The sequence below is a fragment of the Aotus nancymaae genome, unplaced genomic scaffold (assembly GCF_030222135.1).
Source record: "Aotus nancymaae isolate 86718 unplaced genomic scaffold, 86718_ANA_hifiasm-v0.15.2.pri h1tg000007l, whole genome shotgun sequence".
NCBI lineage: Eukaryota > Metazoa > Chordata > Mammalia > Primates > Aotidae > Aotus > Aotus nancymaae.
Window position 1 is genome coordinate 41,945,535 of NW_026988418.1, and position 11,080 is coordinate 41,956,614.

Sequence of the window (11,080 nt, forward strand, 5' to 3'; positions counted from 1 at the left end):
TCTTTACTGTGGGACACACAGCGTGTAGACCAGTGCCTAGCATATAGCAAACAATAATGTTCACTGAATGATTAAATCAATGACTCAATCAGTAAGTCTATCAATTTTGAATGGTAAATAAACAAAAACGCTGTAACTGGTCAACATGGTGAAACCCCGTCTCCACTAAAAATACAAAAAATTAGCTGGGCATGGTGGCGCGTGCCTGTAATCCCAGCTACTCGGGAGGCTGAGGCAGGAGAATTGCCTGAACCCAGGAGGCGGAGGTTGCGGTGAGCCGAGATCGCGCCATTGCACTCCAGCCTGGGTAACAAGAGCGAAACTCCGTCTCAAAAAAAAAAAACAAAAAAAAAAAACGCTGTAAACTAGTAAGAAAGACAAGATAATTGCCTTCTGAAGCCAGCAGTCTAAAAAGAAAGATAATCAATTATATATATGTGCATGTATGTGTATATATATACACACACATATAAATACACATATATATATTTATATATGCATATGCACATATATAAATACACACACATATATGTCAGTATATACAGATATACAAATACAGTAGCATGAATTAGATCCATTGTAGAATATTGAACATGTGAGTTGCCTTAATGTGGCTGCCTGCACATTTTTTTTGTGTGTTAGAAATGAAAGCATTTCCCAAGAAGTCCTGTTCTAAGAGAGCAGGCCATCAGGCAAACAAATGTGTGTCATTACTAAGTACAAATTTGGAGAAGAGTCCACAAGAACACCCTCATTCTGACATCACCTGTAGAATTTAGAGGTTCTTATGACTCCTCTCAGTTGTGATAATTCACTAAAGGGATTCACAGACCACACTGAAAACTATGAAACTCATGGTTATAGTTTATTACTATGAAAGGATATAGATTAAAATCAGTTAAGGGAAGAAACACATGAGGACCAGTTCAGGAGAGTTCAAATGTGAAGCTGCTAGTTGTCCATATTCAGTGGAGAAATAGCGTTAACTCCTCCTACCAACAATGTGAAAATATCCACGGAGTATTACCAACTGAGGAAATTCATTCAAGCCTTGATGTCCAGAGGTTTTATTGGAGTTCAGTCTCATAGACATGGTTGGCCTTTAATGTGGCTGACCTCACTCTCCAGACTCTCCAGAAGTCAAGCTAATAATGTGTAACTCAAACTCCCAAACATAAATTACGTTGTTAGCATTGACTATTTGATATGGCCCAAGGCCTTCAGGTTAAAAACAAAAAAACACTTATCAGGCAGGACATTCCAAGAGTTTTAAGGATTACCTCTAAGGATCCCATGGCAGAGGCCAGACTTCTCTTTGGGTAAGGTTAAAAAAAATTTTTTTTGAGAAGGAGTCTTGCTCTATGGTCCAGGCTGGAGTGCAGTGATATGATCTCAGCTCACTGCAAACACCACCTCCCGGTTCAAGCAATTCTCTGTTTCAGTCTCCCAAGTAGCTGGGATTACAGTCACCCACTAATTTTTTTTTCTTTTTTGTATTTTTAGTAGAGACAGGGTTTCACCATCTTGACCAGGCTGGTCTTGAAGTCCTGACCTCGTGATCCACCTGCCTTGGCCTCCCAACATGCTGAAATTACAGGTGTGAGCCACTGTGACTGGCCAGGTTAAATTTTTTACTACACACGAAGCTCTACACAAATTGCATCTCTACTAAAAATACAAACAAACAAACAAACAAAAATTAGCAGGCACTTGTAATCCCAGCTGCTAGGAGGCTTAGGCAGAGAATTGCTTGGACCCAGGAGGCAGAGTTTGCAGTGAGCCGACATCACACCAATGCACTGGACCACAGAGGGAGACTCTGTCTCAAAAACATAAAAAATAAAAAGAAAAATTAAATAAATTTGAAAAATAAAAAAATTTAAAAATAAATAAAAAATGTCTTAAAAAAATTTAAATTAAATCTTACCCAAAGAGAGGTCTGGCCTCTGCCAGGGGCTCCTTACGGGTGATCTTTAAGTAAAAGGAGATGATTCCTTTGAAGTATAACATTGTTCTTGTTATTTGGATTTTTTTTTCCATGCCAATGCCTGTGTCTGCTTGGAACCTTATTCATCTTCTATAAATACAATACTCTTCATGCTTGGAACTTCTAATTTCACTTCAATCAGATGGTGAGAATAGGAGAAATGTTTCTATAGACCCTGCCATCCTGACTGTAGTTGATTTTTTTAATTGGAAAAAGGAAAAGAGAGAACTTTTCTGATGGAAGACAAGACATGAAACCACAGGACTTCTAGTGGACAGACAATTCTAGTGAACACAGGCTCTGAAGCAAAACATCCTAGATGTAAATTTTGACTACGCCACTCCTTCCTTCCTTCCTTTCTTTCTTTCCTTCCTTTCCTTCCTTCCTTTCTTTCCTTCTTTTTCTTTCTTTCTTTTTCTTTCTTCTTTCTTTCTTCTTTCTCTCTTTATCTCTCTTTCTTTTATTTCTCTTTCTCTCTCTCTTCTTCTTCTTTTTCTTTTTTTTTTTTTTGAGACAGAGTCTCACTCTGTTTCCCATGCAGGAGTCCAGTGATGTGATCTTGTTTCACTGCAACCTCCACCTCCTGGATTTAAGCGATTCCCCCTGGTTCAAGCAATGTAAAACGTCCAGGGTTCAAGCCTCCCTAGTAGCTGGGATTATAGGCTTGTACCACAATGTCCAGCTAATTTTTTGTATTTTTAGTAGAGATGGGGGTTTTGGCATGTTGGCCAGGCTGGTCTTGAACTCCTGATTTCAAGTGATCCACCGTCCTTGGCCTCACAAAGTGTTGGGATTACAGGCATGAGCCACCACGTCTGGCCAACAATGTCACTTATAAGCTGAGCAATCTTTTCTGTGTCTCAGTTTCTTTGTCTTTAAAATGAATAATGATAATTTATTGCCTCTAAGATAGTTATAAAATTGTGAGTGATATGTTGGGCAATTAGAACTTTCAATAAGCATTTTGTGTTAATTCTTTTTGTTATTGCCAAGAAAGGTGGTTTTTCAGTAGAAAGTAATAAAGAGAGAATTAACAATCATTTTATTCACAGTAATTTGTAATATTTACCCAAAGGATATATTTTAATACAAAAATAATTTGTCTTGACTGATTAAAAATTATGTTACAGTAGATCTATAACAATTTTACTTAAAAGTCTTCCCACAGACAAAATTTCAAACCCAGATAATTTTACATGTGAGTTTAATCAAATTTTCAAAGAACATACCATTAAAATTCACTGTATATGAATACTGAGAACAAGGAGAAGAAAAGCAACCTAGTCTGTAAGATTTGTACAACATGGAAATCAAAACTAAGCAAAAAACGATAAATGTCAAATTCATGGCGTGTAAGAAAATAAAAATCGATTAATGTATAGAAAAAATGTTTGAATTTATCTCAGTAATTCAACTTTAGACAACTATGAACTTTAGAAAACTTTCAAGTGAATTTATTACTCTAAGCGGCTAAAAGGGAAAAATAATCCAATCGCCTTAATAGATACAGAAAAGAATTATTTGATGAAACTCAATGTTCATTTCTAATTTCTAAAAAAGTATGATATTTTAAAATATCTTTAGAATGATAAAGTGTTAAATTTAAGCATCTATGGAAACCATCAGTCTTAAGGGAAAACATCAGTCATAGCACCTTAAAATCAGGAAAAAGACAAGACTAGGAGCAGTGGCTCATGCCAGTAATCCCAGCACTTTGGGAGGCTGAGGTGGGTGGATCAGCTGAGGTCAGGAGTTAGAGATCAGACTGGCCAACATAGTGAAATCTTATCTCTACTAAAAACACAAAAATCAGCCAGGTGTGGTGGCGCATGCCTGTAGTCCCAGCTATTTAGGAGGCTGAGACACAAGAATAGCTTGAATCTAGGAGGCAGAGGTTGCAAGGAGCCAAGATTGTGCCACTGCACTCCAGCCTGGGGGAAAGAGGGAGACTCTGTCTTGATCGATCCACAGATAGATAGATAGATAGATAGATAGATAAATAAATAAATAAATAAATAAAATCAGGAAAAAGACAAAATGGCTTTTACTTTCACTTCTTTGAAACATTGTACTGAAAGCCTGGCCAACAGAGTAAGAAAAAGAAGTATGGCTGGGTGTGGTGGTGCACGCCTGTAATCCCAGCACTTTGGGAGGCCAAGGTGGGTGGATCACTTGAGGTTGGGAGTTCAAGACCAGCCTGGCCAACATAGTGAAACCTCATCTCTACTAAAAATACAAAAATTAGGCCAGGCCCAGTGGCTCACACTTGTAATCCCAGCAGTTTGGGAGGCCGAGGCGGGTGGATCCCCTGAGGTCAGGAGTTTGAGACCAGCGTGACCAACATGGTGAAACTCCGTCTCTACTAAAAATACAAAAATTAGCTGGGCATGGATGCACATCCTTGCAATCTCGGCTACTTGGGAAGCTGAGGCAGGAGAATTGCTAGAACCCATGAGGCAGAGGTTGCAGTGAGCCAAAATCATGCCATTGCACTCCAGCCCTGGCGGCAACAGTGAGACTCCATCTCAAAAAAGCCAAACAACAATAAAAACAAAAAACAAAAAAAACAAAATACAAAAACTAGCCAGGTGTGGTGGTGCACCCCTGTAACCCCAACTACTGGGGAGGCGGAGACAGGAGAATTGCTTGATCCTGGGAGGTTGATGTTGCAATGAACCGAGATTGCACCACTGCACTCTAGCCTGGGTAACTGGGTGAGACTCCATCTCAAAAAAAAAAAGAAAAAACAAAAAGAAAAGAAAGAAAAAGAGGTACAACATATTAGGATTGAAAAGAATAAACAAAGCTGCTATTATGTATATATTATTATATATGTATATAATATATGAATTATTTGAAAATAATATTGACAAAGTAGATGGATACAGCCTTAATATATAAAAGTCAAATGCATTTTGCTATGTTAAAAAATACCACTTATACCATTAACACAAAGTATAGGTAACTTAGAATATATAATAAAAATTGAAAGACTTGCATATAAAATATTATGAAAGATAATAGAAGTCATTAAATAAAACTTAAATGAATGGTGAGATATACTTAGTTTAAGCCTGTCATTTCTCCACAAATTGATCCTTAGATTCAATAAAGTTCCAAACGAAATCTCCATAGAGTTTAAAAGAGCAACAACAAAAATGTGAGGCTAGTAACAAGTAAGATGCCTGACAAGACCAAGTGGTGATGTGGATGTATCTATCCCTGAACAATAAATCAGTTTACTTGTTTTTGAGATTTATAAAAATGTTATTATACTTCAGATTATCTTTTGTAATTTCTTTTTTTCTTCATTGTTTTTAAGACTTATCTCTTTATATCTTTTCATTACTGAAAAAATATTACATTATATGAATATACTTCAGTTTATTTTTTAGTTCTCTATATATTCATGGAGGTTGTTTTTAATTTTTTGGTTTTTGTTTGTTTATAATGGTACAAACGAAGCTGCTATAAACCACTTGTATTGTCTCTTGGCTTATACATCTAGAAATATAATTGCTGATTGTTAGGTATTAATTTTTTGCTAAGTGAATATAGCAAAATATAAACTTCCACTTAATCTAGAAAAAGCAAGGGAATTATACACAAGAAAATTTAGGGTACTGGTACTTCTGGGTGAAAGATTAAAAGTAAGAGATACAGGAGGACTAGATAGTACATACAGTGGTATCTGGTTTATTATTATGCTTTGAAATGTGTGTTTATACATAATCTTTCATCTGTATCAAATGTTTTATAATACAAATAATTTATCAAATTTTATAAACAATGTAGTTGTGAGTAAATAATTCTTGCTATAAATTAAAGGGGCTTTGTATTCTAGAACTATTAAAATCAAACTATATAACTTATTTTTCCTATACTGTTGACTCAGGGTATTCTCCTTCTCTTTAAAGACCTTACAGCATTTATCATAGTTATATCCACTCAGCAGGCAGCCAACAAATATTAAATGATAGCAATTATGACATTTATGCTTATGTTAATTTCTGCTGTGTTCTTTGGGTTGATGTTACTTGGACAATTTGTTCTCTCATTTAGCTGTTCTACTGAGGTTGAATTGTAATAAGCCAGAGTTTTTTGGTTCACGTCAATGTAAGTTTCATGATTAATTACACATAAAGAACAACTTGCTTTCAGTTCAATAAATTTCACATCTGACCTTTTTATTAGAATCTATGTATTCTTTAAATTAAACACCTTTAAACTAGAAATTACAAGGTACTTCATGAATAATAACTCATTGGGTGCCATAAAATTTCAAGAGAGGTTGTTAATATTACTATCCTAATATAAATCTAAAAATCTTAATTTTTATACAGGTGTGTAATTGGAAGTAAATTAGGCATAAGTTGTTATAGGAGTGGTTTCAAGTACTTGGTAAATGAATTATTAATCCTTGCAAATACTTAGTCTGCACTCCGTCTGTTAAAAAGCAGTGTCAACATTTCTTGACAAGGAAATTTAATATTGTGTAAAAAATTACAAACACCTCAATAGATTATCTCAACACTCAAAAATTAAACATTAAAATAATTATCTCTAAGGTATAGAGATGCCACACCCTGTGGCTCATTACTGACATGTTTCTTCCTAGGAGCCATAATCCACAACTAAAGCACAGGCTTTGCATTCAGAAAGCCTGGTTTTGAATCTTGCTTTTGCTGCTTGCAAGTTCTGTGATTCTGGACAACTGAGTTTTGCTTTTATCAGGGAATATAAAGACTATATCTGCCTCACAGTTTTGCTTTAAGCATTAAACGAGATGATGCATATCAAGCACAATTCTTGCATGTAGTAATTTTCAATAATGGTAGCAATTTTCAGTCATCGTTTCATAATAAACCCACAAATGCTAATTTGGAAATATGTCCATCTAGACCCATGTTTACAATGGACTTGATTTTAAAAGATGAAAATTTAAATTAAAAATATTTACCTTTCTGAAAAGTAATAGACTTTAGCTAACAGATTGTGTTTGAGCCTAGTGCTAGACAAAATTAGGAAACAGTAATTCAATCCCTATCCTAATTTCACTTCTACTTTTATCCTTCCTTTGATTCGATTTGAACCTTTTGCTAGGTCTCCTGTTTCCAGCAGTCTCCCAAACACAATTGTCTTCTTTACATCTAACGCCTCACGTTATATATACATTATTACATTAGCTAATAAAGACTAAGCCCTTGCAAAAATATCTACACTTTGGTTTTTTTTGTCATCGTTGTTGTTTTGTTTGGTTTTTGAGATGGAATCTCACTCTGTCACCCAGGCTGGAATGCAGTGATACAATATCAGTTCACTGCAACTTCTGCCTCCCAGGTTCAGGTAATTCTTGTGTCTCAGCCTCCCTGGTAGCTGGAATTACAGGTGAGTGCCACAATGCCAGCTAAGTTTTGTGTTTTTAGTAGAGATGGGGTTTCACCATATTGGTCAGGCTGGTCTCAAACTCCTGAACTCAGGTGATCTGCTTGCCTTGGCCTCCCAAAGTGCTGGCCTTAGAGGCATGAACCCCTGCACCTGGCCAATATCTGAAGTTTGATATCAACACACAAGAGGGTGACACACTTAGGTTGAAATTTTATGACTAAATAGATCATTAGATGACATGTCGTCACTTTGAGCTGCCTGTTCAATCTTTCTCTTGACTTTTTGGCTTACTTTAATAGTGTTGATAGTGAGGTGACTAGGATAGTTATACATACATATTGATATGGTTTGGATTTGTGTCCCTGTCTGAATTGCATGTTGAATTAAATATCTAGTGTTGGAGGAGGGGCCTGGTGAGAGGTGATTGGATCATGGAGGTGTACCCCCCCACCCCGCCCATTGCTGTTCTCATGATATGAAGTGTGTTTTCATGAGATCTGGTTGTTTAAAATTATGTAGCAACTCCTCCTTCTTTCTTCTTCTCCAGCCATGTAAGACATGTCTGCTTCCTCTTTGCCTTCTGCCATGATTGTCAGTTTCCTGAGGCCTCCCCAGTCATGCTTTCTGTACAGCTGTGGTACTGTGAGTCAATTAAATCTCTTTTCTTTACAAATTCTCCAGTCTCAGGTTGTTCTTTATAGTAAAGCGAGAATAAACTAATACAGACACTAGGAGTGAGGTATTACTAAAGATACCTGTAAATGTGGAAGCGACTTTGAAACTGGGTAACAGGCAGAGGTTGGAAGATTGTGGACAGCTCAGAAGAGGATAAGATGAGGGAAAGTTTGGAACTTCCTAGACTTGTTAAAGGATGTGACCAATATGCTGATAGTGATATAGACAATGAAGTCCAGGCTGAGAAGGTCTCAGAAGGAGATGAGGAACTTATTGGAAACTGAAGCAAAGGTCACTTTTATTATGCATTAGCAAAGAGGTTGGAGGCATTGTTCTTCTGCCCTAGAGATATATGAAACTTTGAATTTGAGAGAGATGATTTAGGGTATTTAGTGGAAAAAGTTTTTAAGCAGCGAAGTGTTCAATATGTAGTAAGGCTGCTTCTAACAGCATAAACTTCTATATGTGAGCAAAGAGATGATCTGAAACTGAAACATATTTAAAAGTAAACCAGAGGATTAATGTTTGGAAAATTTGCAGGCTGGCCATGTGGTAGAAAAGAAAAACACTTTTTCAAGGGTAGGAATTCCAGTAGGCTGCAGGAATTTGCCAAACAGTAGAGGAGCCAAGTGCTAATAGCCAAGACAATGAGGTAAAAGCCTTAAATGCAATTCAGAGACCTTTACATCAGCCTCCCCAGTCACAGGCCCAGAGACCTAGGAAAAAATAATGGTTTCATGGGCCCTGCGGAGGCCCCTGCTGCCCTGTACAACCTTGGGACACTGCTCTCTGCATCCCAGCTGTTCCAGCTTCTGCAGTAGATAAAAGGGCCCCAGATACATGGCAGACCACTGCCACAGAGGGTACAAGCCATAAGCCTTCCTGGCTTCCATATGGTGTTAAACCTACAGGTGTGAAAAGGGCAAGAGCTAGGCTTGGGAGCCTCTGCCTAGAGTCCAAAGGATGTATGAAAATGCCTGGATGTCTAGGCATAAGTCTGCTGCAGGGATGGAACCCTCGTAGAGAACCTCTGCAAGGGCAGTGCAGAGGGGGAATGTGGGATTGGAGCCCACACACAGAGTCCCCACTGGGGCACTGTCTAGTGGAGCTTTGAGAAGAGGCTCAGCATCCTCCAGACCCCAGAATGGTAGATCCAGTGAGAGTTTGCACTGTGTGCCTGAAAAAGCTATCAACACTCAATGCCAGGCTTTGAGAGCAAGCTTGGGATCTGAGCCATGCAGAGCCACAGGGGAAAAGCTGCCCAAGACCTTGGGATACCACTTCTTGCATCAGTGTGACCTGGACATGAGACATGGAGTCAAAGGAGGTTATTTTGGAGATTTAAGATTTAATGACTACCTTGTTGAGTTTTGAACTTTCACGGGGCCTGTAACACTTGTTTTGGTTGATTTCTCCTTTTTGGAAAGGGAATATGTACCCAATGGCTATACCCTCATTGTATCTTGGAAGTCACAAACTCTTTGGTTTAACAGGGTCCTAGGTGGAAAGGACTTACCTTGTCTCAGATGAGACTTTGGATTGTAGACTTCAGAGTTAATGCTGGAATGAGGTAAGAATTGGGGACTATTGAAAAGTTATAATTATATTTTGCAATGTGAAAAAGACATGATATTTGGGAAGTGCCAAGGACAAAATCATATGGTTTGTATTTGTGTCAAATCATAATTCTCAATGTTGGAGGAAGGGCCTGGTGGGAGGTGATTGGATCATGGAGGCAGACTTCCCCTTTGCTATTCTTGTGCTAGTGAATGAGTTTTTATGAGATCTGGTTGTTTAAAGGTGTAGCACCTCCTTTTTCTGTCTCTTTCTCCTTCTCCTGCCATGTAAGACTTGACTGTTTCCCTTTCACCTTCTGTCATGATTGTAAGTTTCCTGAGGACTCCCAGCATACTTCCTGTACAGCCTGTGGAACTGTGAGTCAATTAAATCTCTCTTTTTTTTTACAAGTTTTTTTTTTTTTTTTTAACCAGTCTCAAGTAGGTAAGTCTTTATAGCAATGTGAGAACAGACTCTCTCTCACACACACACACACACACACACACTGAGTAAAGTTTGCACTGTGTTCCATTAGAGCACCTCCCCAAGTTTTGCACATTTTTAGGTTTCTCCTAAACTTTTCCCAGGACTCTTCTGTCTACATATTTCCTTTAATGTTGTCCAGTATCATTTCGTGCAGCCATTCCTAAAGCAATGACTGAACAGAAAAATAGAAGTATCCTGACTGGCTGTATTCACCCTTCCAACTCAGGCGGGATAAGGTTGGTTTCTGCTTTGGGAAACTTCTGTCCTCCCAACGTCTCACCTATAGATATTCTTCTCTGAGCTGATATCCTTACAAATTTCTCACAGATTGAGGCACTTCGTTCTTCTTTCACAGAATACTTAAAATACTTTTAGTACAGCATATCTATGTTGTATTCAAATTCTACATTGACTACCTCATTTTTTTTTAAAGTTACCTCCCAAGTTTCTGAGCTGTACCTTTTCCAATCCATGTCTTAAGAGCCTTGTAGAGGAGGTTCTTCACATGCAGTAATGCTGATGAAAGATTGAGAAATCGACTTTCCTCTGTCCAAAGTGTCACCAGTAGTGGGTCGTGACTGCAAGCTGTCCAGTTTATTGGCGTTTTGAACAAAAAAATGGACATAACACTCTGCAAAGCAAAGAAACCATGAAGCAACAAAAGAACGAAAGCAGGGATTTGTTGAAAATGAAAGTACACTCTACAGTTTTGGAGCAGGAACGAGCAGCAGCTCAAGGATCTAAATACAGAATCTTATTGGGTGCAAACACCCCCTAGAAGTTTCCCATTGGTCACTTCATGCTCATGTAAACGAAGTGGTAGCCCACAGTCAGTCTGATTGAGTGCAGAAAACAGCCAACTAGAGGCTGAAAGGAAGTTACAAAGGTCACACTCCGGTGCAAACATCTGATTAGTTGCAAGAAGCAACCAATCAGGAGCTAGGGTGAAGTTACAAAGTTATACTTTGTGTGCAAATAAAGACTTGA

At 37.9% G+C, this 11,080-nt stretch overlaps 1 protein-coding gene across 3 annotated transcripts in view; it reads right to left on the reverse strand.

The window, feature by feature from the left end:
- The window catches only part of ADGRL4 (adhesion G protein-coupled receptor L4), a 143,526-nt gene extending 132,757 nt beyond the window's left edge, over positions 1-10,769 (reverse strand). The window contains exon 1 of one of the 3 annotated variants that reach the window (XM_064372540.1): positions 10,553-10,768. The gene's annotated coding sequence lies outside the window, so the exon portion shown is untranslated. Of the gene's footprint in view, positions 1-10,552 lie in introns of all 3 variants that reach the window. The other 2 variants (XM_064372543.1, XM_064372544.1) reach the window with 2 other exon arrangements.
- Positions 10,770-11,080: the final 311 nt, after the last annotated feature.